The following is a 26,796-nucleotide window of genomic DNA, read 5'->3' as shown; positions in this document are numbered from 1 at the left end:
TGTACATTATACTGAATTTATCAAAGCAGCAGGTAAACATGGAGGAGTTTGCATTATAGTACAACTATCACCATTCATACACCTGTTTTGTTGGGGTGTGCTGATTAACACACAGAGCCCGCCCCCTGCACTTGTCCTTTCCTTGTAATTGGTGTGTATGGAAATTCCCCCGCGCGACCCTTGACTCACACCTGACCAGCGGGAGTATGCGCGAGGCCGCAGGCGGACAGACACACAGCCGCCCGCCGCTGTGAATCACAACCGGGCTCTCTCACCACCACCGACAGCTGCTTCCGTTAACCAGTGGCTCTAGATCCCCAGCGACAACATGCCACGCTCTTTTTTAGTGAAGAAACATCACAGCGCCAAGAGAACAAACTATGGAAGAATGAGGTCCAACAATGAGGGTAAGACTCACTCTTTTACTGGCTGTAACACTGTAACGGTCAGAGGAGGGAAAGTAACAAAGTATTACATTACAAGTGCGCCAAGGATACTTTTCTTCGTTTCTTTATGTTGACTTCTATTTTTTATATAATTTTAATTCTGCTATATTATATTATTTTAATTCTGCTATTTTATCTGCTATTTTATACTATTCTATCTGCTATTTTAACTGCTATTTTATCTGCTATTTTATACTATTTTAATTCGGCTATTTTTATAATGGTACTTCAGACTCATTTACATCAACACTGTGATTCTTGTACTGTAAATGCTCTTATTATGTCTATTCTTGTTCTTTGGGCTGCAATTCTTGTATGAAAGGTGCTATACAAATAAAGGTTATTATTATTATTATTATTATTATTATTATTATTATTACAAAATAGAAATATTTAAATAGCCTAAAGTAGCCTACTAATTTCCCTCTTCAGATGGAAATGATTGTTTTGTGGAGATGTTATGTTCATAACAGTAGACAGGCTAAAGTTAAGTAAACTAACATAGCAACTGATACACCTGCTACATAAAGGAATCATTACAAATATTATGTCAATAATTCAACACAGAATGAGTCATTACATTTTACTTAACATGTTTAAGTAAAGCTTTTGAACCATTTGTATTGTCTAAATAATAATCATGTTTTAGCCTATATAGAAGATGTTTTATAGAGCAGCTTTTTTTGTTGTCCAAGATGTTGAAGAGATATAACACATCCTCGTTTTGAACAAACAGATGGTTTAGAGCAGTGTATTTGAGAAAGGTTTAGAGGTTTAGGTTTTACAGTATTTAAGATATTTGGAGTTATATATTGATCCTATTAAATGTTGTTAAACCATCACAACTTTTCTGTTTTAGCTATTTTCAAAATCACGGAAAATAATGCCGCATAAAGGAACATGATAGTTTTGTGTTTAGCAGGTGTCAAATCCCCAGGTCCTTCAGAGAACAGAAGGGCCCCATCAGGCAGCCTCAAGAGCCTATGCAGCGGCCTTCCATGCTCCTCCTGATAAATCCCTCCTTCAACCTTTGTATTTGTTCCAATACAGCTCTTAAAGTGAGCTCGATCCTTACCCCTCCCTAACCAAGTCATGAACTTCCATTATTGCCAGCAGAATAGGGCCAAGGGAAGAAGAGCTGCTAATAAGACAGAAATCATATGTAATTTAAAGGAAAATACACAGGGATGTAAGCTTGGTTTAATATTTGTATTGAAAGGATCACAGATGGGGATTTTCCTGCACGTTTTCAAAGATTGTATCACAGTAATTGTATTATTGTAAGTTTAAAAAAAATATTTTGAGTAGGTTAGGATTAGAATAAAAGTTGGTTTCAAACATAAAGTTTTCTCTTTAACTTTAATATTCATGATTAAGTAAGCAACAGTCAATGTAACTATGGGTAGGCAGATTGATGACTAAATGATCAACACTGCCAATACTAAGTCTTGTGTACAGAATAAACAACATAGTAAAAATTCAACAGAGACAATCCATGTGACAGAAATGATGATGTGATCGTATATGAAAACGATGGATCTATGATGATGTCAAAATAAGCTTCCCAGTGCCTCCCAAAAAATATATATTAACGTGGTTGTCAGGCAGGAGCAGGGCCACAGGCGCAGCCACGATTCATGATCCAGATGTAACCTTTAATAGTGGCAACCTGCCAGATGAGAGAAACAGAAACTCCGAGGATGATGCCCCAGATGCTGAGTTAGTCACATGCATTTAAGGGCCAGCCCTAACTATAAGCTTTATCAAAAAGGAAAGTCTTTAGCCTACTCTTAAATGTGGAGAGGGTGTCTGCCTCCCGAACACAAACTGGAAGTTGGTTCCACAGGAGAGGAGCTTGAAAGCTGAAGGCTCTGGCTCCCATTGTACTCTAGGAACTACAAGTAACCCTGCATTCTGGGAGCACAGTGCTCTAGTTGGTTTATAAGGTACTATGAGATCTTTAAGATATGCTGGAGCCTGACCATTAATGGCTTTGTAGGTCAGGCGAAGAATTTTAAATTCTATTCTGGATTTTACTGGGAGCCAGTGCAGAGCAGCTAATACAGGAGTAATATGATCCCGTTTCCTAGTTCTTGTCAATACACGTGTCGCAGAACTTTAAGGGACTTTTTGGGACAACCTGATGATAATGAGTTGCAGTAATCCATAGTGATGTGTCCTTTCGTGTCGAGGCTTCGAAGTGTGTGTCGAGTAATCGCAGAAGATTTTTGTGAAGCGTGTATCGAGGCTTGTGTTGATGACGTATGTGATGACGTTCGAAGCCTCGCGAACCTGCCGTACCACAAGCAAGTAAAGATACCAAATCTAATTCTGTTGGAAAGATAATGTACATCCAACATGTATATTACACATCCCTGTTGGCGCAGCTTGTAGAGCAGGCGACCCACATTCCGCCGCAGCAGCCCGGGGTTCGTAACAGACCTGATGCTATTTGCTGCATGTCATTCCCCTTCTCTCTGTCCAATCTTAAACTGCACTATCATTTAAGGCGTAAAAAGCCCACTTTTTTTTTCAGGCACTCTCTTCTCAATAACACGTAATAACATCAATCTTTATTTTTAAATAGAACATTATATTCAGTCTTATATGTGTGCGTCAAAGCATTTTCAGGGCAAAGATACTTTAAATCCACTACAGCCTTGCACTTCGCCGGTTTTACATTTATTGTCCAGTTGATGGCGCAGTAGAGTAAATGAAGCACCATGAAGCTTCGGCCCATGAGCGAACCAATTGGATGGAAAACTCACCATCACCATCCAGCCTTGAAGTAACAAATGCATGGACTAGTTTTTCGGCATCGTTTTGAGACAGGATGTGTCTTATTTTTGCAACGTAGATGAAAGAAGGAAGTCCTTAAAATTAGTTTTATGTGGGAGTTAGAAGAGAAATCCTGATCAAAGATAACGCCAAGATTCTTTACGTTGGTGCTGGAGGCTAAATTAATGCCATCTAGAGTTACTATGTCATCTGAATTTGATTTTAGAGGTGACAGTTCCTGTCTGGCTGCAGACACAGGCCCACATCACAGTCCTCACACTTCTAGGCAGTGCTCCTCTTGCAGAGTTTAGAGCTTGAAGTCGATGGTGTAGCCGTTCATGTCAGCAAGCACAAAAATCTTCAGCCCCCACTTTGTTGGCTTGGCCTTCATGTACTGCTTGATGCTGAGCCTGGCCTTGGTACCAACCATCCTCTCGTTGACTGCAAGGTGCTATCTTGGTTGGTAGATGGCCTTGTAGTTCATGCATATCATTTCAATGAGAGGTCTGACCCGGTGGTCATAATCATCGGTGCCCTTTTTCTGATAATTTTTCTCTGGGCCACTCATATGAAGATTAGATAAAATGGCCATGAACCGGTCTCGGGACATGACGGTGGCAGGGAATGACACATGGAAAATGGTTTGCTTACGCCAAAAGTCGCTCATCTTCAGCAGGTCCAAAACTGACTTGTACAGCAACATGCCTATGAACTTCTTCATTTCTTTTGGAGTTATTTCAGTCCAGATGAACTTTCTCCAGGTTTTTGGCTGCATTCTTGTTTGAAAACTGCAGCATCAAAAAAGTGGGAAAAAATGTCACCTGGTGGTGGGTTTCCCATATTAAGAGGGGGTTGGGACACCTGGGGTGTGTTTGGGGTTGAACCTTGGTGGTTGTTGGACTCTGCCATCTTTGATGATGTGGTGAGCAGCTTTGATCTCTGACAGCATCACCAGATCCTCCAGCATCCACATGGCCCTGAATGTGATCTCTGGTGATCTCATCACCATTGTCTGTGTTTCTCCACTGCTGTGTGTGTGTGTATATATTCGCTGGGAACAAAAGGGCTGCTTTGTGGGCTTCCAGGAGAGGTGCAATTGAAATTACTGTAATGAAACCATTTTTTTTTAAGTTATATTTTTGGGCTTTTCATGACAGAGCAGTGCAGATTTTGAAAGGGGAGAGAGAGAGGGAATGACATACAGCAAACGCCTGTGCTACCAGTTGAGCTAATAATAATAATAATAATAATAATAATAATAATAATAATAATATTATTATTATTATTATTAACAATAAAAGTTACACACTGTTTTATAACAATTTTCATTGTCACAATTATCTTTATTTTTCAAATGGCAATGTAACTAAATATAAGCCACTCAGGCAGGCGTGAACAACTCTAGAAACACCGTTCTGCCTTTCATTCATATCTGGAGAGTCAGATAACATTGAACAAACTATATGGAATACCTTAAATTTCCACCATTTTCACAACACAGTCTTTGATAAACGTACCCTCTGTAAATGGTTTGCTATGTTTAGCTATTAACATGGCCACTTCGTAGCTTGCTTTGGTGATGTTTTCAAATGACTCACAGGCCCGTGTGAAGAATCGCTGTTGTGATGCGAGAGCAGCTTGGAGTTGCTTCACTTTTTCACTATGGTTCAATCCCTGTTAGCTTTTCGTATGCGTTAGCATGTTTTTTCTGGTAGTATCTCACATCTTATATACTTACATTGAATTCCTTAAACAAGGCAACCGTCTCTTTACAAATTAGGCAAACACAATTTTCAGTGAAGAAATATTGTAATTCTTTCCTGAAAGAAAGGAGGAATTCCATTTTAAAGATTTATTCTGTTTGACAGTACTAGCCGGCCATAAATAATACATTATGAAATCTGACCGTGATTGGCCCACGGGCCGGACTTTGTACATGCCTGGCTTAGACGATGAGATTGTTGAAGTTAGTTGGTCGATCGGAGTAAAACAGTCTAGATATATTTCAGGAGTTACAGCTGTTTTTATGGTTCTGGAGATTGAAGTTAAGTCATTACTGATTGAGGGCAGGAGGTGATTAATTTAGTCTCTAATAATAAATATAATTTTATCGTTAAAGAAGCTCATGAAGTAGTCACTACTGAGAGATATAGGAATAGAAGGCTCTGTAGAGCTGTGGCTCTCTGTCAGCCTGGCTACAGTGCTGAAAAGAAACCTGGGGTTGTTCTTATTTTCTTCTATTAAGGAAGAGTAATAAGCTGCTCTGTCATTACGGAGTGTCCTTGGGCAAGATACTGATACCCGATGGCATGGCCAACGGTGTGTGAGTGTGTGAATTTTTATCACTCCTGATGAGCAGGTGGCACCTTGAATGTGTGTATGAATGGGTGAATGATGACATGTGTTGTAAAGCGTTTTGAGTGAATATGACCAATTTAATCTAATAATGAGATAAACGCACTATTAAGGCTGTCATTATCAACGTCTGCATGAATATTAAAGTAACTTACAATAATTACTTTATCTGTTTTAAAGACTGAACTCAATAAGAATTCTGAGAATTCAGACAGAAATTCAGAATACGGATACGAATTTGCTGAGCGATAAAGTGCTGCTTGAAAAAGAAACAGCATCGCCGCCACTGCTCGAAAGCATTAATGTTATTCCATAGATAAACCATGATTAAAACTAATCGGAATTAATGTTAAAACACTACCGCTCTGGTCGGGACTTGGACCAGCAGCAGACGAGCTGCACTCTGGCTGCTCGTAGTAGCAGAGCTAACATCTGCATCACTGCTGCTGATTCAGGCGGTGTGCCTTTAAAACTCTTGGATATTTTCGCCTGAGTTTCTGAATGTTGAGATCGACATCGCTCCATTTATAATTAATGTGTACGATTTATGACTTTTTTGCACTTTATAGTTCTCTCCTCTCCTTTCCTCCGCTCTGTCTCTGACTGGAGGTGTGTGTGTGTGTGTGTGTGTTTGTGTGTGTTGTGTGTCACTCATTAGATTTGGCAGAGGACCAGAGAAAACTACGGAGTCCGACATTGTCTTTGCACATCTACAAAACGACTGCCGCTGTGAACAAGAATATAACAACATTAACTGAGTTAATCTACAGCATTTAAAGTATGCAACCAGCAACACAGTAGAATAAACTGGAAATGACAACACACGCTTACCGTACAACGTTCCTTTACGACCTGTGTGTGTGTACATTATCCACACAGTGATTACTTCATTGTGTTACGTCTCAAACACAGGGAAGGAAGACTCATACGCACGACTCCGGACACAGTTCACACAGTGAACAGTGAAAAAACAATACTTTACTTCCGTAAAACAGAATATTAAATCAAAGCGCTCACTAGGAGTCTGAAGAAACACACTGATACTTGGAACACTGTACTTGGACATGCTATGACAAGGATATGGTAAGACGAACTCACACACGACAAGGGGAGACAGGACAATTTATACAAGAGGTGAGTGGGAACAGGTGAAAACAATCAGGGGCGAGGGAGACGCTGACGATGGAGGGACATCACACCAGGACAGGAAGTAAAGGGATCTGGGTTGAGAAACAAGAGGTAGGTACAAAATAAAACAGGAAGTGACAAGACAACATGAACAACTCAACAAATTCGACGAGACATGACAGTACCCCCCCTCTAGGGCCGACTCCTGACGGCCCAGGAATGGCCGGATGAAGTGCATAGAAGTCCTTAATGAGTGTCTTGTCCACTATTAAGCTCGAGGCCGACCAGGAGCGTGCTTCCGGGCCATAGCCTTCCCAGTCCACCAGGAATTGCTTGCCCCGTCCCCGGTTACGGACCGCCAGGAGTTTCCGGACCTTGTAAACCGGGCCCCCGTCGACAATCTGGGGAGGTGGAGGGGGCTTGGAGGCGGGGACGAGTGTGCTCTCCAGTGCGGGTTTGATCGTGCTGACGTGGAACGTCGGGTGAACCTTCATAGACCTGGGGAGACGTAGACGCACCGACACCGGGTTAATAATGTTCAATATGGGAAATGGACCCACGAACCTTGGAGCCAATTTTTTGGAGGCGACGTGGAGAGGTAGGTTCTTAGTGGAGAGCCAGACCTTCTGGCCTGGTACATAGACGGGAGCAGCCCTGCGATGTTTGTCAGCCGCGGTCTTCATCCGGACTGAACTCCTAAGCAAAGCCTGGCAAGCACCAGCCCATATCCGGCGACAGCGTCTGACCATGGCATGGGCCGACGACACCGTAACCTCCCCCTCATTGGCCGGAAACAGTGAACATTGAAAGGGAGAGAGGCCCGTGGCAGCTGTGGGAAGCGTGTTGTGTGCGTACTCCACCCAGGTGAGAGGGTCGCTCCAGGTGGCCTGGTTCTGTGAGACTAAACAGCGAAGGGTGGTCTCCAGCTCTTGGTTGAGCCGAGACAGAGCATCTGGCTTGCGGTTCTGGGAACCAGGGCGAAAAGAGAGCGTGAAATGGAACCTGCTAAAAAACAATGTCCACCTGGCCTGGTGAGAGTTGAGGCGTTTAGCCTTCCTGATGTACTCCAGGTTTTTATGGTCCGTCCAGACTAAAAAAGGCTGCTCTGCCCCCTCTAACCAATGCCTCCATTCCTCAAGTGCAGCTTTCACTGCTAACCGTTCCTTATTCCCCACATCATAATTCTTTTCAGCTGGTGTTAGCTTACGTGACAGGTAGGCACACGGATGCATCTTGTTGTCCTCCGCAGACCTTTGCGACAGGACCCCCCAATGCCCTCATTGGAGGCGTCGACCTCGACCACAAACTGGCGTAGAGGATCCGGGATGGTGAGAATGGGAGCTGTGGTGAACCTCTCCTTGAGGCTCTGGAAGGCAGTGTCGGCCTGGGGGGTCCATCTGAAGAGGACCTTTGAGGAGGTAAGCACATGCAATGGGGCTGCAACCGAACTGAAATTCCGAATGAATTGCCTGTAGAAATGAGCAAATCCTAGGAACTGCTGAACCTTCTTTCTCGAGTCCGGTGTCGGCCAATTGGCTACTGCACTGACCTTGGCAGGGTCCATCTGAATCTGGTTCGCCGTGACGATGTACCCTAGGAAGGACACAGATTCTCACACTTTTCCACCTTGACGTATAACTGATGTTCTAGTAGTCTCTGTAACACCTGACGAACATGGTTAGTATGAGTGCCTGAGTCTGGGGGAAAAAATCAAAATGTCATCAAGGTACACAAATACGAAGACATTCAAGAATTCCCTCAGAACCTCTTTTAAAAAGGCCTGGAACACTGCTGGAGCATTGCATAGTCCAAAAGGCATTACACAATACTCATAGTGGCCACTAGGTGTATTGAATCCTGTTTTCCACTCATCTCCCTCTCTTATCCTAACCAAATGATAGGCGTTTCTTAAGTCCAACTTGGTGAACAGCTGACTGAAGTAGTTCAAAGGCAGAGGAGATGAGTGGCAACGGGTAACGTTTTTTTACCGTGATGTCATTTAGTGGGCCATAGTCGATGCATGGTCTCAGCGACCCATCTTTCTTATCCACAAAGAAAAACCCCGCTCCAGCAGGTGAGGAGGAGGGACGAATGATCCCCGCTTTGAGCGAGGAAGAAATGTATTCGTCCATCGCTGCTCTTTCTGGCCCCAAGATGGAATATAATCGCCCTCTCGGAATGGGCGCCCCCGGCAGCAGGTCAATAGGGCAGTCGAAGGGTCGGTGGGGGGTAGCGACATGGCTTTGGTTTTTATTAAAAACCTCTCTTAAATCATGGTAGCAGGGCGGTACTCTTGATAGGTCAGGATAATTCACTGCACTTACATAATTTACATCGGTTAACTGAGTGATGGGTGGGGAACGACAAGTAGTGTTACAATTCTTTCCCCAGGCCTTAACCTTTCCCACACACCAGTCTATGTGAGGATTATGTCTCTTTAACCACGGAAAACCCAGAATCACAGGGTGCAGGCCAGAGTCAAATAAATTAAATGGCATCTCTTCCGTGTGGTCTCCATTCACGGTGACTTGAATGGGCTCCGTGCAGTGGGTGACTTTAAACAGCAGGCGGCCGTCTAAGGCGCTGGCGTTAATAGGTCTTGCTAACGGAACGGTCTTTAATCGTAACCGCTTCGCTAACCCTCGGTCCATGAGACTTTCATCCGCTCCAGAGTCAATTAACACCCCCTGGTCTATGGTCTGATTATTTACGGAGAATGTTACCGTGGTTACTGGGCGAGGAGGGAAGGTTGTGGACATCTTTCTCACCAGCGCCCTCCCCAGCTGCATGGGCTCCTCCGACGTTTGCGGAGGCGCTGTCCTCCCGGAGTCCGCAGCCATGGAGGGAGATGCCGTTCGTAACGAGAAAATCCTCGGAGGAGATCCCAGGAAATGGGAGGGACGAACACCAGTCTGCCGGCGCTGCTCCTCTCTCTCACAAAATCGATTGTCCAGCCGGACAGACATCGCCATGAGGGACTCTAGGTCCCGTGGTACCTCCTGGGGAGCCAGCTGGTCCTTTATTGGATCGGAGAGTCCCTTTCTGAAGGCGTCGATGAGCGCCGGAGTATTCCACCCACTGTCAGCTGCCACTGTGCGGAACTCAATGGCATAATCGACCACCTGTCGTTTGCACTTTTGAATACTCATCAGTCTTTGGGAGGCTTCCCCAGCCGGTGACGCGTGGTCAAAAATGCGTCAAGGGGAGACAGGACAATTTATACAAGAGGTGAGTGGGAACAGATGAAAACAATCAGGGGCGAGGGAGACGCTGACGATGGAGGGACATCACACCAGAACAGGAAGTAAAGGGATCTGGGTTGAGAAACAAGAGGTAGGTACAAAATAAAACAGGAAGTGACAAGACAACATGAACAACTCAACAAATTCGACGAGACATGACACATTGGTTCAGAAAATCAATGGAACTTTTTAGCATTCCCATTAAAATTGATTAACATAGATTTTTTAAATGCCTATTGTTTGTTAAATTATTTGGTTGCAGTTCAAGTATATTCAGATGTAGATTATTATTATTATGTTATGTTTTCACTTCATAATGACATGACACTTTGTGTATATGATTGCATATTAGCCACATTTAATTTATTATCAAAGAGTATCACTGATGTCAATGATCCTGGCCTTAGTTTTAAATTGATTATGATTGAATTGTTCAATCATGCCACTTAATATACTTGTTGGAACACTGCTACGCCTCACACCAGTGTCACCATTAGTGTTCTGGTATGAGAACTGGTTATTTACAAATATTATAAATAGTGGTTGATAATAACTAGCACTACAATGAAGTAGGTGCATTAGCCAAAAAATACATTCAAATGAATAATTATCTAAATAATTATATTTAATATAATTATTATAATTTATATGACTTAATTTACATCAAGCCACCTCAATGGGGGTACCACCTCTGTCAGAGGAAATAGCCAGTTAATGCAGTTTCATAATAATAGGTGGCGTGTTGCTGGCTGAGTCGTTGTGTCTTTGCTGTTTACTGCTTGTCAAGCTGTGTGCAGGATGGAGGAGAACTCCGTCTGCTATCTTGCAGAATGCAATTTGGTCCTTGATAACTACTGGTTGCTCCTATTGTGAAGGCTAGCCGGCTGTGGAGAGCCGCTGCTCCTAAACGTGTGATGGTGCTGGTCTCTTGCAGTAGGCTGAGTCCTGGAGGAGAGACGTGTTTGGCAGAGAACGGCCTGAGGACTTTGGGAGAGACCATATTGGAGTGTGTTGTTTTGTTTTGCCTGGAGAGGATAAAAGCCCTGCACCATTAAAACTTCTTATTTACCAAACCTTCTTTTCCTTCCGTCATTTTATCTGGGTGTGAGCAGGACTATCTCACAGTAAGAGCTGCCAGAATTTAAACTTAAAACATTAACTAACATTATCAACAGAGTGTGAAGAGGTAAAAGATCTTCCATTAGCAGTTAAAAGAGCTCGAATTTAGATCATCATGAGCTTCGTCTTTCCAGCATTTAAAACAAGTTTCAATTCACGTAAATTACAATGTTAAAAGAAGTCTGGAGCTGACAAAGAGCCTGATTTGGGGAGGACGCAGAGAAGTAAATTACTGTGTCATCAGCATAAAAATGGAAATTTGCATTTAAAACATTGTGATTAAGATTATTTATATAAATGATAAATAACAATGGTCCTACAACCGATCCCTGTGGTACACCCTTGGATACATTAAGAGAACTAGAAGTTATACCTTCTGCCCGCACACACTGTGATCTGCCTGATAAATAGTTTTCAAACAACAGACAGCTTGATCTGAGAAACCTATACTGTAGAGTCTTTGGACAATAAGGCATGATCTACTGTATCAAAAGCCTTGGATAAGTCAATAAAAAGTGCTGCACAATGTTCTCTATTGTCTAAGACATTTATAAAATAATTTACTACTTTTAAGGCGGCCATGGTAGTGCTGTGTTTTTTCGTAAAACCAGATTGAAGGTCAGATAAAATATTATTAGTCGTTAAAAAGTACTTTGGTTGTTGACTTACCAATGATTCCAGCACTTTATTTAAGACGGACAATTTGGAGATGGGTCTGTAATTGTTTAGGAGACAGTGGGAGAACAAAAGCAGATTTCCAAATAAGGGGAATTTCGTTTGTCTCTAGGGATAGATTGAAAAGATAGGCCAGGGGCGAGGCGAGGAAATCAGCTGCTAACTTTAAAAAGTATGGCTCCAGGTTGTCAGGACCTGCTGATTTTCTTGTGTCTAAACTTTTAAGGGCTTTATGCACCTCTGAGACTGTTACTGGATTAAAAGTAAAGGGTTGACCCTGCCAGACACGACCTTCAGAGCGAGCAGGGGCTCCTTGAGGTATGTTCTGAGATTCAAACAAGGAACCAGAAGCAATAAAATGTTCATTAAAACAACCAAGCATTTCTGCCTTGTCAGAGATTTGAAGAGTCTTTGACAATACAAGGTGGAAGCTCTATCACATTTTTATTTCCAGCTATTGATTTTAATAGTTAATAGTTGGCTACGTACCAAAATCCTTTAAAGTAGCTGTAATAAAACCACTTCTTAAAAAGCCTGGTCTTGATCCAGAGATTTTAGCCAACTATAGGCCGATATCTAATCTTCCCTTTCTCGCTAAAATCCTTGAGAAAGCAGTCGCAAAACAGTTGTGTGACTTTTTACATAATAATAGTTTATTTGAGGTTTTTCAATCTGGATTTAGAGTTCATCATAGCACAGAGACGGCACTGGTGAAAGTTACCAATGACCTTCTATTGGCTTCAGACAAAGGACTCGTCTCTGTTCTTGTCTTGTTAGACCTCAGTGCTGCTTTCGACACTGTTGATCATGACATTCTACTACAGAGACTGGAACATTGTGTTGGCATAAGAGGAACCGCACTAAGCTGGTTCAAGTCCTATTTATCTGAGCGATCTCAATTTGTACTTGTTAACGATAAATCCTCCATGACAGCCAAAGTCAGTCTCGGAGTTCCGCAGGGTTCTGTACTTGGACCGATTCTATTCACCTTATATATGCTTCCTTTGGGCAATATTATAAGGAACCACTATAAACTTTCATTGTTATGCGGATGATACCCAATTATATCTATCAATTAAACCAGATGAAACCAATCAATTGGCTAAACTTCAAGCATGCCTTAAGGACATAAAAACTTGGATGTCTAGCAACTTTTTGATGTTAAACACAGACAAAACTGAAGTTATTATACTTGGCCCTAAACGCCTCCGAAACGCATTTTCTAATGACATAGAAGCTCTGGATGGCATTAACTTGGCCTCCAGCACCACTGTAAGGAATCTTGGCGTCATCTTTGATCAAGATCTGTCGTTTAACTCCCACATAAAACAAATCTCAAGGACTGCCTTCTTTCATCTACGTAACATTGCAAAAATAAGACACATCCTGTCTCAAAATGATGCAGAAAAACTAGTCCATGCATTTGTTACTTCAAGGCTGGATTACTGCAACTCATTGTTATCAGGTTGTCCAAAAAAGTCGGTTAAGACTCTTCAGTTGATCCAAAATGCAGCGGCACGTGTATTGACTAGAACAAGGAAATGGGATCATATTACTCCTGTATTAGCTGCTCTGCACTGGCTCCCGGTAAAATACAGAATAGAATTCAAAATCCTTCTCCTGACTTACAAATCAATTAAAGGTCAGGCTCCAGCATATCTTAAAGATCTCATAGTACCTTATAAACCAACTAGAGCATTACGCTCCCAGACTGCAGGGTTACTTGTGGTTCCTAGAGTCTCTAAGAGTACAATGGGAGCCAGAGCCTTCAGCTATCAAGCTCCTCTCCAGTGGAACCAGCTTCCAGTTTGTGTTCGGGAGGCAGACACACTCTCCACATTTAAGAGTAGGCTAAAGACTTTCCTTTTTGATAAAGCTTATAGTTAGGGCTGGCTCAGGTTTGCCCTGGATCAGCCCCTAGTTATGCTGCTATAGGCTTAGACTGCCGGGGGACACCTCCCTGCTCTCTTCCTTCTCTCCCTCTCTCTTCTTCTCCCTCTCTTCTTCTCCCTCTCTATCTGTATGCATTTATGTAAATATATGTTACTAACTCACCATCCGGGGTATCATCCCCGGAGTGTCTGTCTCTCATGTGGCAGGTTGCCACTGATAAAGTTTACGTCAGGATCATGAATCGTGACAGCGCCTGCTGACCTGGTCCTGCTGGACACCGGGAAGCCTTATTGACATTTTCCTGGATTCATCCAAACTTTCTATTTCTTTTTTTTTTTTCCAACACAACATAATTTCTGTCAAATGTTGTATTTGTACTATGTTGTTTATCCTGTACACACGACATCTATTGCACGTCTGTCCGTCCTGGGAGAGGGATCCCTCCTCAGTTGCTCTCCCTGAGGTTTCTTCCATTTTTTCCCCTTTAATTTTGGGGTTTCTTTTAGGAAGTTTTTCCTTGTGCGATGCGAGGGTCTAAGGACAGAGGATGTTGTAACCTGTACAGTCTGTAAAGCACACTGAGACAAATGTATAATTTGTGATATTGGGCTATACAAATAAATTTGATTTGATTTGATTTAGTTTTCCAGAATTTAAGGGGATTATTTAAGTTATTTGTGGTTTCAGTTTGGACATAATCAGATTTGCCTCTTCTGATTTTAACAGTGCATGCATTTAGCAGCTGCCTGAAGAGCAGCCAATCCGACCCAAGACCTGTACTCCTGGCTTTTGACCATGCCACATTGCGCTCGTGAAGTAAATCAGAGTGATCTGATGTGAACCATGCATTATCTCTGCCTTTTACTCTTTACTTTTTTAAGGGGGTGTGCCTGTCAATAATTATAATGAAACCATCATAAAAGAATTTCCAGGCATTTTCAACATCGGATATCAAATTGATTTTCTCCCAATCGAAGAGAAACAGGTCGTGAAAGAAACCTTGCTCCACAAAATGTTTCATATCACGCTTTATGATGACACAGGGTTTTGTCTTAGGGACTTTTGTATTCCTTACTGTAGCAATGACACAGTGGTCACTGATGTCATTTGCAAATACAGAAGCAGTGGTGTATTTATGAGGAGTATTTGTAAGGATAAGATCAATTAAGGAGGATTTATCAGGAGATTTCAGATTGGGTCTAGTGGGACTACCAACAATCTGAAAGAGATTTAAGGAATTGCAGTGTTTTTTAAAGTCCTCTGATGCTGGTAGCAGCCAGTTCCAGTTAAGGTCACCCACAATGACACTTTCACTATAGTTAAGACTAGACAAAAGCTGCATTAAAGATGGTGAAGCGTCACTGACAGCTGAAGGTGGTCTGTAGCAACCAACAACAGTGATATGGAGAGCTTTTGATACTTCCAAGTCAAGAGCCAAAAGTTCAAATTGTTTTGTCAGTGATGTAGAGAGAAGAATCTTTACATGAAACTTAGATTTAACAAAGACTGCAACACCTCCACCCTTTTTAGGTTGATCAGTCCTATATACAATGTAACCATCAATATTAATATCCTTGTTTGGAATGGATTTAGTTAGCCAGGTTTCAGATATCACTATTATATCAGCATCAGTTGAATGTGATGATATTAAATATTAAAGTGAGCAGTATATCTGTGAACGTAGCAGTGTGTGTACACTTTAGGCTATATATTGGTGAATAAATGCTAGAACTCCTCAAGACCCAACAACTTTTCTGGTGGAAACCCTGTAAGAGGATCAGTCGACACATTGCTGACAATTGACTTTGTCCGTTAGTAAACTTACACATTTAACTGCAATCTCTTTTATTAGCAGCCATCCTGAGAAGTTCGCTTCGTAAAATAATGAGAGCTCCAGAGGCAGTGTTTGTGGTTGCAGCTGGTTTGGGTGGGTGGGGCACCGTTGGAAGTTTGTGTCCTGGTTTCTTTCTCAGTTTCAGAGCTGAGCTGTGCATTTTTTAACTCTTCACTAACTTCTTGCTTTGACCCGGTTGCAACTGCACCCCCCACACTCACTGACACTCTGCCAGTGAATGAATACATTGAAGATGTATGTTTTCCAGAGTGTCACCTGAGTGCAGTGTCTCCTCTCCAGAGCTCTGGCCTCCAGCAGCCACAGACACACCGGCAGGTTCTTCTCTGCTAAACTGTGTGTAGCTGAATAGAGTCAGCTCTCTCTATCAGGACTCTTGCGTATTCATGTGACTTTTGCGGATATGTCTTGAAATGTAGTAAAGTACTTGGTAGTGAGTATCAATTTTATTCTGCAAATTAGAGACATAATATCAAAACAGTGTAAGAAGTAACTGCAACGTAACAAATATATTTTAGACAACAAAAATAAATGCAGGCAAACCATACTGTGTGGTTACAGTATACTTTAATCTCTGGATTTACATCATGTGGAATATACATTTGACATTTTAATCTTAAACAGGAGGGCATTCAAATCTATTTATAGTAACATACACTGCATGTATGCAAGTATGTACTAGCTTTTAAACTACTACTTGAGCTCATGTTGCTCTGGACTACTGTTAATTATAAAAAGCACAATATATGCACTTATTCAGCAAATGTATACCCCCCATAGGTAGTTCCCAACCTGGTTGTTGGGGCCACCACAAGGGTTCACAATATAAATCTGAGTGTTCATGTGATGGACAACATTTATACAAAAGATATAACATATTTTTTGTATAAATGTAAATATATAAACTTATATAAATCTTTTTTTTTTTTTTGGTGAAAATAATTTTACTTTTTCAGCCCTCTGGGCAAATTGACATTAGGAAGGTCAAAAAAAGTGCCATGTTGTAAGAGTTCAAAAGCCAAAGAATAAGGTACCATTTCTATTCTCAATTAGGGAACCGATACCAAGTCACTGTCAAAATTCTGAACATTTTCTACAGTACCGCAGGGGTTCGAGATAAGAAATAAGAAATTTCGATTCTGCTTGACAGATGTGTGCTTCTGGCACGTGGCACGTCCACCTCTCTCTCTCTCTCTCTCTCTCTCTCTCTCTCTCTCTCTCTCTCTCTCTCTCTCTCTCTCTCTCTCTCTGTCTCTCTCTCTCTCAGATAAACACTTGCTATGCACACTTGTACGTACATATTTGACTTTATACGTTCACGAAAATTCAGTAAACTCACAGTGACGCGTCAGCCTATTTTTTCCCTGATAATGCTTCATTGTAAATAACACAAATATGTGTAGTAACAGGTATCAGAGGTGCTACTGACTTCTGTTAAGGTGCATTTAAGCTCCATTCAGTAGAAATGTGTATTGAGCGAAAATAAATTATAATGTTACCGTGATGGGTTCAAATGTAATCATGTAAAATTTTGTTTTTGGCAAGAAACTTATTCACGTTTACAGTTGTTTGAAGATGTTTTTACAGTATAATAAAATATATTGGAGAGGAAATTATGACCTGTCAAACCTTCTAGTCAAAAACAGTATTTAAATGTAACGTAAAGAAGTGTATGTTGAAGTACATGTCGGGTATCGTGACACATTAAGAGCGATTCAAAGACCCCATATGAATCTGCAAAAAAGGAGCTGCAGTGCATCCTGGAGCCAGACATGGGGAATGGAGCTCGCTGGCAAGAATGACCCATAGGGCCTGGGATGGATACAGCCTGGTGAATGAGCCACTATGCAACTACGAGTCACTGAGAGGAAGGTTCTGACTATTGCTTGTGCCTACATTAATTCAAAGTATCCGGAAAGTCCTAGAAAGAATACTGCCTAGGGTTTGACCTATCTGATCTAAACCTTTTATGCCAGTCAAGAATTGACCATAAAAAACACAATGTTTGTGCATAGGGTAATTCATAAGTGTGCTTGTTACCAGAACGCTTTTGGCCAAAAATGTATCACTTTGTGGTTGTATCATTAGATCTGTGGCTGCATGTCTTGGACACTCGGACAGGGCATATGGAAATGTTCAAATCCTCCATTTGTGGAGGCGGCTGTTTGGAGTTGTGGTCAGAAGGTCGATGGTGCCAACCTGAGAACCAGCTGGTGGACACCAACAGAAGGAGGTCATCAAGCTGGAGAAAGAGAGCTTTTGGGCTTGGTTGGCCCAGGGGTCTCCATAGGCAAACAGACAGGTTCCGGGAGGTCAGAAGGGCTGTGGCTTTGTTGGTCACCATGAGGGAGGAGTTCGAGAAGCCTTGGCTCAGGATGTGCTCAGCAAGGGAGGAACAACTGCTAACACTCACTTGGAATATTGTCAAGTGCTTTGAGGAACTCCTGAACCCAGCCAACACGTCTGTGGAAGAGACAGAGTTTGAAGACTCGGGGGAAGCCTCATACATATCCGTGGCAGAGGATGCCGAGGTAGTTGGGCTGTCTTGACCTCAGTGTCACATGGAGATCAGGGACTGTGCCTGAGGAGTGGCAGACCAGGGGGTTTGTTCCCATTTTTAAAAAGGGGAACAAACCCCCTGGTCTGCCACTCCTCAGGCACCCTGGAAAATCTATTGCCATGGTGCTGGACAGGAGAAGAAAGGTTTGCAAGTTCACCATATGAAAGATGATGATATCTCAATGTTGTGCTTACAAGTTGTTTCTGCTGGCCCCCAAGTGGCCACAATTATTGCATGTTTCAGTGTAGTTGCATTACAAAGTGATCTCTTCATAGCCAGTATAGAGAGGAGGAATGATTACAGCAACCCATAATTCTTCCATTGTTCACGTACGGCAGGGGTATTCAACTAAAATTCTAAGAGGTCCAGTTAGAGAAAATTTCCGCAAGTAAAGGTCCGGAGCATCATAATGTAATAATATGAATTAGTGTGATATATATTGAAGTAGCCTAGTAGCTGTATCAACATCTGCACGTCAACAACTGACTGTCAAATCTAATAAAGAAAGTACAATTTAAAAACATTTAGACAATATTTATTGTCACTTAACATTGTTGTTATGCATTATACATATATATATATATATATATATATATATATATATATATATATCTGGGAACCATCACCTTATCGTGGTGGAGAGGTTTGTGTGTCCCTGTGAACCTGAGAGCTGTGTTGTCTGGAGCCTAGTGCTCCTGGTAGGGTCTCCCAAGGCAAATTGGTCTCAGGTGAGGGGCCAGACTAAGAATGGTTCAAAAACGACTTCATGAAAGAAAGGGAAAGGAAAGGAGAGACCCTGCCCGGAGGAAGCCCGGGGCCCCCATCTGGAGCCAGGCCCAGAGGGAGGGCCCGACAGCGAGCGCCTGGTGGCCGGGTTTGCCACGGAGCCCGGTCGGGCACTGCCCGAAGAAGCTACGCGGTGCCTCCCATCCATCCATCCTGTGGGCCCACCACTCATGGGAAAAAACGCTGGGGTCGGGTGCGCTGTCACACGGGTGGCAGTGATGGTCAGGGACCTCGACGTACCAGACCCAGGCAGCAGAGGCTGGCTCTGGGGATGTGGAACGTCACCTCTCTGTGGGGGAAGGAGCCGGAACTAGTGCGGGAGGTGGATCGCTACCAGTTGGATCTGGTGGGGCTTACCTCCACGCACAGTCTTGGCTCTGGAACCGTACTCCTGGATAGGGGTTGGACTCTATTCTTCTCCGGAGTTGCCCAAGGTGTGAGGCGTCAGGCCGGGTTGGGGATACTCATTAGCCCCCGGCTGAGCGCCGCTACGTTGGAGTTTATCCCGGTGGACGAGAGGGTCGCCTCCCTACGCCTTCGGGTTATGGGGGGGAAAACTCTGACTGTTGTTTGTGCCTATGCCCCAAACCGCAGTTCTGAGTATTCGGCCTTCTTGGAGACCCTGAATGGAGCCTTGCAGGGGGCTCCAGTAGGGGACTCCGTAGTCTTGCTGGGAGACTTCAACGCACACGTGGGAAACGATGGAGACACCTGGAGAGGCGTGATTGGGAGGAAGGGCCTCCCTGATCTAAACCCGAACGGTCGTTTGTTGTTGGACTTCTGTGCTAGTCATGGAATGGCCATAACAAACACCATGTTCGAACATAAGGATGCTCATAAGTGCACGTGGTACCAGAGCACCCTAGGCCAAAGGTCAATGATCGATTTCGTAATCGTATCATCTGATCTGAGGCCGCATGTTTTGGACACTCGGGTGAAGAGAGGGGCGGAGCTGTCGACTGATCACCATCTGGTGGTGAGTTGGATCAAGGGGTGGGGGAAGACTCTGGACAGACCTGGTAAACCCAAACGGGTAGTGCGGGTGAACTGGGAACGTCTGGAGGAAGCCCCTGTCCTGGGGATCTTTAACTCACACCTCCGGCGGAGCTTTTCAGCCATCCCTGTGGAGGTTGGGGGCATTGAACCTGAGTGGGCGATTTTCAAAACCTCTATTGCTGAAGCTGTGGTCTCAAGGTCTTAGGTGCCTCAAGGGGCGGTAACCCTCGAACACCGTGGTGGACCCCGGTGGTCAGGGAAGCCGTCCGACTGAAGAAGGAGTCCTTCCGGGTTATGTTATCCGGGAGGACTCCGAAAACAGTTGCAGGGTATCGAAGGACTAGAAGGGCGGCAGCTTCTGCCGTGTCAGAGGCAAAGCAGCGGGTGTGGGAGAAGTTCGGAGAAGCTATGGAGAAGGACTTTCGGTCGGCACCAAGGTGCTTCTGGAAAACCATCCGGCACCTCAGGAGGGGGAAGCGAGGAACAATCCAAGCTGTGTACAGCAAGGGTGGGACCCTGCTGACTTCAACTGAGAAGGTTATCGGCCGCTGGAAGGAGCACTTTGAGGAACTCCTGAATCCGACTAACACGCCCTCTATGGTTGAGGCAGAGCTGGAAGCTGATGGGGGATCATCGTCAATTTCCCTGGTGGAAGTCACTGAGGTAGTCAAACAACTCCACAGTGGCAAAGCCGCAGGGGTTGATGAGATCCGTCCAGAAATGCTGAAGGCTTTGGGTGTTGAGGGGCTGTCTTGGTTGACACGCCTCGTCAACATTGCGTGGAAGTCTGGGACAGTGCCTAGGGGTTGGCAGACCGGGGTGGTGGTTCCCCTATTTAAAAAGGGGGACCAGAGAGTGTGTGCCAACTACTGGTAAAGTCTACTCCAAGGTACTGGAAAGGAGGGTTCGGCCGGTAGTCGAACCTCTGATTGAAGAGGAACAATGCGGATTCTGTCCTGGTCGTGGAACAACAGACCAACTCTTTACTCTTGCAAGAATCCTGGAGGGGGCCTGGGAGTACGCCCATCCGGTCTACATGTGTTTTGTGGATCTGGAGAAGGCGTATGACCGGGTCCCCCGGGTGATACTGTGGGAGGTGCTGCGGGAGTATGGAGTGAGGGGTTCACTTTTGAGGGCCATCCAATCCCTGTACGCCCAAAGCAAGAGTTGTGTCCGGATACTCGGCAGTAAGTCGGACTCTTTTCCCGTGAATGTTGGCCTCCGCCAGGGCTGCGCTTTATCTCCAATCCTGTTCGTGATTTTCATGGATAGGATATCGAGGCGTAGTCGTGGAGGAGAGGGGTTGCAGTTCGGTGACCTGAGGATCTCATCGCTGCTCTTTGCAGATGATGTGGTCCTTATGGCATCATCGGTCTGTGACCTTCAACAGTCACTGGATCGGTTCGCAGCCGAGTGTGCAGCGGCTGGGATGAGGATCAGCACCTCCAAATCTGAGGCCATGGCTCTCAGCAGGAAACCGGTGGATTGCCTACTCCGGGTAGGGAATGAGCCATTACCCCAAGTGAAGGAGTTCAAGTACCTCGGGGTCTTGTTCACGAGTGAGGGGACAATGGAGCGAGAGATTGGCCGGAGAATCGGAGCAGCGGTATTACAGTCACTTTACCGCACCGTTGTGACGAAAAGAGAGCTGAGCCAGAAGACAAAGCTCTCAATATACCGGTCGATCTTCGTTCCTACCCTCACCTATGGTCATGAAGGCTGGGTCATGACCGAAAGAACGAGATCACGGGTACAAGCGGCCGAAATGGGTTTTCTCAGACGGGTGGCTGGCGTCTCCCTTAGAGATAGGGTGAGAATTTCAGCCATCCGTGAGAGACTCGGAGTAGAGCCGCTGCTCCTTTACGTTGAAAGGAGCCAGTTGAGGTGGTTCGGGCATCTAGTAAGGATGCCACCTGGCCGCCTCCCTAGGGAGGTGTTCCAGGCACGTCCAGCTGGGAGGAGACCTCCGGGGAAGACCCAGGACTCGGTGGAGAGATTATATCTCCTCACTGGCCTGGGAACGCCTCAGGATCCCCCAGTCGGAGCTGGAGGATGTGGCCCGGAGAAGGGAAGATTGGGGTTCCTTACTGGAGCTGCTGACCCCGCGACCCGATCCCGGATAAGCGGTAGACGATGGATGGATGGATGGATGGATATATATATATATATATATATATATTACTATATATATATTACTATAGATATGTATATATATGTATATATATTACTGTAGATATGTATAATGTTCTTCTCGGGTTGCATTTAAAGTTAAAATGAGAAAATAAATAAAATAGCTTTTGAAAAATTGTGCATCTTAAAATGAAGTGCTTAATCTTAGAAAAATAAAATAAAGTGTAGCAGCAGCTTGAGTTTCCCTTTTTCGTTAACTGTTTCACATCTTGATTTAAGTCTAAAACAATGTAAGAATAAATCAGTCTCTACACATAACAATTAACAACATCAAAATCATATTGGGCTCTGAGTGCATATTTTCTGTGCCCTCAGTTCAGACTTGAGTGGGTATGTTTGGTCAAAAACGTTGTGCTTTGCCTCATAGTGGCGTTTCACATCACCACTTTTAATGAGCACCATGGTCTCTGAGCATATGAGACGGTGGTGTTGTGCTCCCAAGTGGGAAGGATGAACATGAATGAGTCTGTCCATTCTGGGTTGAAAGCTCTGTTGACTTCTCTCTTCTTGGAGAGCGCCATTTGCCGGTTGGAATGCACAGATTTGATTGGCTGAGTAGCATCACGTGAGATGGCTTAACTCGCATGTAATTGGTCTGTGAGTTTCCTGAACCTCTAAAACAGTGCCGTAAAAACGCGAAAAGCTGCGCCGGTTTAAATAGAAGTGCCCCGTCAAAATTGAAAATCCCTCAATAATTTATTGATTAAAGGTCCGGGTCCGGATAGGTCCGCCTGTTAGTGACCCCTGACATACGGCATGTGAGCATTAGAAATAATCTGAACCTACCCTTTAAATGTAAAAATGGCATTTTGTAGCTAAATTAGTAGTCAATAATAAGCCAAATGCGTGTTTGTGTGTGTGTGCATGTGTGTGTCTATTCCACAGAGCCCCCCTGCAGCACCCATGACGACCTTCTGCTGCACAATGACTTCCATCATTGTCCAGCCCCAAGCCCATCGCTACAGCAGAGAGCCCAGTCTCTCTCCTCCTCATGTCCTCTTTCCCTCAGAGCAGAGAAACTGCAACTTCCCTCTTCTTCAAACAACTCCCCTCTCTCATTTTTGGGCCACTCTACAGACACTTACAGATGCCTACAAACCAGCTGAATCCTGTGCCAAAGTGAACATGGAAACCCAGTGTGTCACAGGAGACCACAGGAGGAGACAGAGCCTCGTCCCTTCATCCCTCCCTCTCCTGGCCTTCTTTCCAGCCATCCTTCCTGGTGGCAGCAGCCAGGAGAGCTTTGAGTGTTTGGACTGTCATAATGAGTACTTAAGCTTCTTGGGCCTGACCAAACACAAGCAGCTTCAGTGTGAGTGGAGCAGTAAGAAGTACTTCAGTTGTAAATACTGTGAGAAGGAGTACGTCAGTCTGGGAGCATTAAAGATGCACATCAGGACACACACACTGCCCTGTGTGTGTGTAAACTCTGTGGCAAGGCATTCTCCAGACCCTGGCTGCTTCAGGGACATATACGAACTCACACAGGTCAGTGAAACGCACATTCAACCTTAAAGGGTGTCTTTTGTATTTTTCAACCTGGACACTATTTTCCCATGGTTTTGTGTCGAAGTGATTTGTCCAGTATTGAGTTAGAGCGCTGCAGCCGGTCAGCCACAAAATGGGCTGCAATGTAATCCTCATTGTACGTCCACTAAGTGACTGTTTCTGCCACTGACAGGCTCAAATTGTTATTATAAGTGTCTGACAACATTTTAAAAAGGACTCCCAGATAAATAAAAGTTTTTTCTTTACCTTTCACTTGATCCGCTCTGTTTGTTATTGTGTCTAATCAAGTCTCGTTCGACGAAGTCTCGTTCTGAAACCTTGAGTTGCATCCACATTGTCGAAATCACGAGAAACCACAGAATTACACTGAATAATCACAATGTAAAAGTTAAGTTTCAGTTTCACCTTGCTGTCTCATGACATGGCTCTCTCTCTCTCTCTCTCTCTCTCTCTCTCTCTCTCTCTCTCGCTCTCTCTCTCTGTTTTGGCGAGTTGGTTAAATTATGTTTACATGTCGGTATTATTCAAGTAATTTCCGCGTGGACCTATTTGCATTGACCCCCGATACAGGTTTAACACCCAAAAGAGAAATTTGGATCCTGGGAACCCAAATTTACAAAATACATCATGAATGCCATATGTGTTTATAAAATACTGATAAAGAACAAAACAAACCAATAATGTAAAATGTGAATGAAATGTATTTATTAGTTGCGACTAGCAGTTTTATAGCCCACTCTGTCGGTAGGTCCACAGTTTTCATCCTAGGAGGCTGAAATTTGGCATAGAGGTCAAGTGTGTCGGTGTGAATGTGTTTGCGTTCATGCTGATTGGGAAAAGGGGATTTGGCAGGGAAGGTGGTCTATAACAAAAAGGCACATTAATTCTAAGCGGATTCACGTACGATATGTATTGATACTGTATTGATCACTTGACACCACCACATTAGTCACACACACTCACACACACACAATTTCTGATTTGTCCGGCATAGAAACGTAAACATATATACAATAAACTAATACAAACGTAACAGACATTACTCAGTCTTCCACCGTCAAACAACATTGAATAAATGCGCTTTGATGCCTATTCTATCTGAGGGACAAGCATGACGATATGATATGATAACGTCGTTTTGACATCATGCATGCAAATGTGTGAGAGAACCACAGAAGTCACACTTAACGTTACCTCAGCCAGAGAGAAAAACAGCAACACTCTTAATTCAAATATCTTGTTATGTATGTACTCTGCCAATTGGCGACCCAATAAAAACAGGCCTGTGATCCATTTTGGGTTGTAAGCCTAATTTAGGGAAAGACTGGTTTAGAGCTTTCATGGATGACCAGAAACAGGAAACTACAACCCTGTCATCACTGACATGAGTCTCTGTGTTCCTTCTGCAGGAGAGAAGCCGTTCTCGTGCCTCCACTGCAGCAGAGCTTTTGCTGACCGATCTAACCTGCGAGCTCACCTCCAAACCCACTCTGAAGTGAAAAAGTACCAGTGTGCAAGCTGCTTCAAGACCTTCTCTAGGATCTCACTCTTAGCCAAGCACCAAGAGGCTGGCTGCCCACTGTCCTGACATCAACCTGCTCCAATATACTCTTTTGTAGTGTCTCAACAGTGTCTTTGGAACAGTCTTCAAAGGCCTGCTCGGAGGTTTGCACCACTTGATGTGTGGATCACAAATCCCCATGCCTGAGCAGTGTCATGTGATGACACTTTGATTTGATGACAGCCTTCTTTTTCATCAAAACTATTTTACAAGTCTGACAAAAAAGTGTATTGACATCTGTAACTTCCTGTCAAAAACCACTTAGTTACTTACAGTGAGTGTAGATGTGTACATTAACTAATTTCTAAGGTTATTTCTAGGGTTTGCACAGAATGAGTCAGCATATTTGGCACAGCCATAAATGTATGTTGATGTTGTTTTTGTTCTTGTTGTCTGGTAACAATGACGTTAGAACTAGCACTCACACGAGCACTCCTCTGAGACCTGATTGTTATCCAACATGCTTATGGTGATTTCAGTTTGTATCACACTTCACTTTCTCCAGAATAGCTTTTCAAACATGGTTAGCTTTCAATTGTTAATAGCGCCACCACAATAATACCACTAATGATGTGTGCTACATTATCAGGCTCACCTAACAGTAATAGTTCATGTTGTTTCATTTACCTTTTTCACTGAGGGCCACATACAGAAAGATATACGAAGGGCTGGGCCACTCATACTTTTGAGGTATATTCCCTAAAAAACAAAACAAATGTAGGTAAATTAAGCTTGATAATTGAATATGCTTAGGGGGGGGGGGGGCAGCCTCCATCACAGCTTTCTATTAATGAGGTTTCATTTATTTTGTAACAATAAGGGTTTGCAGCTCATTCTCAAAACAGAAGCCTCAGGGGGGGGAATTAGGGGAAAAGGGGATGGATATATCTCAAGCTTGTTAAACAAACAAGTTATTGGGCTTGTTAACACATCAACTAACGTTAGTTAGAAAATGTTATCAACTTTAATTGACTGAATTTATTGAAAAATTGAGCTTATTAACATACTGTGTAATATATGTTTTAACTGGCCTATAATGGGAACAGCGTTGCACTCAGTGGGAGCAGTGATGCTGTGCTTTGGACTGAAGGATGCTGCAGGTCAGGAGTAAGTTTGGTGGTTGAGATACGAAGGACATCACACAGATGCTGTCGCTCATTTTGGTTCTCAATCTGCTTTTGTTCAGAGAAAATGTTTTGAAAATGCTCCGGTAGAAGTCGGGGAGGGAGAGAAGCTGATGTTGATTCTTCGGGGAATTATTGTATATAATTATTATATATAAGTTCTCGTTGCAGACTCTCTTAAACTTCTTCTGCATTCATCAGGAACTCGATTTCTTTCTCAACGATAGAAAAATCTTGGAATTGCTGACTGAATGCTGTCATGAGACGTGACATGAGATGAGAGATGTGATCACAGACACATATTTCCCTTTGTTATCAGAAAGGTTGGCCTTTGGAAAAGCACATTTGATTTCAGACAGCGTGGGGAAGTGCGCAACATTGAAGTTGCGTAGTTTGGTCTCAAAGAGACGGAGCTTCACACAGAATGCTTTCATGTGCGCAGTAGGCTCTTGTTCAGTATTGAGATGACCAGTAAGATCAACTAAAAATGCCAGGTCTGCCAAACATGGAGGGTCACTCAGCTCATGAAGAGGTCGGTCCTTCTCTTTCAAAAACAGATCGATTTCTGATCTCAGGGAATAA

At 43.6% G+C, this 26,796-nt stretch overlaps 1 pseudogene; it reads left to right on the top strand.

The window, feature by feature from the left end:
- The first annotated feature begins 328 nt into the window (after positions 1 to 328).
- Positions 329 to 25,117, top strand: LOC115019924 (protein snail homolog Sna-like; annotated as a pseudogene).
- The last annotated feature ends 1,679 nt before the right edge of the window (positions 25,118 to 26,796 follow it).

This window comes from Cottoperca gobio, chromosome 15 (assembly GCF_900634415.1).
Source record: "Cottoperca gobio chromosome 15, fCotGob3.1, whole genome shotgun sequence".
NCBI lineage: Eukaryota > Metazoa > Chordata > Actinopteri > Perciformes > Bovichtidae > Cottoperca > Cottoperca gobio.
This window is presented reverse-complemented; position numbering and strand designations above follow the sequence as displayed.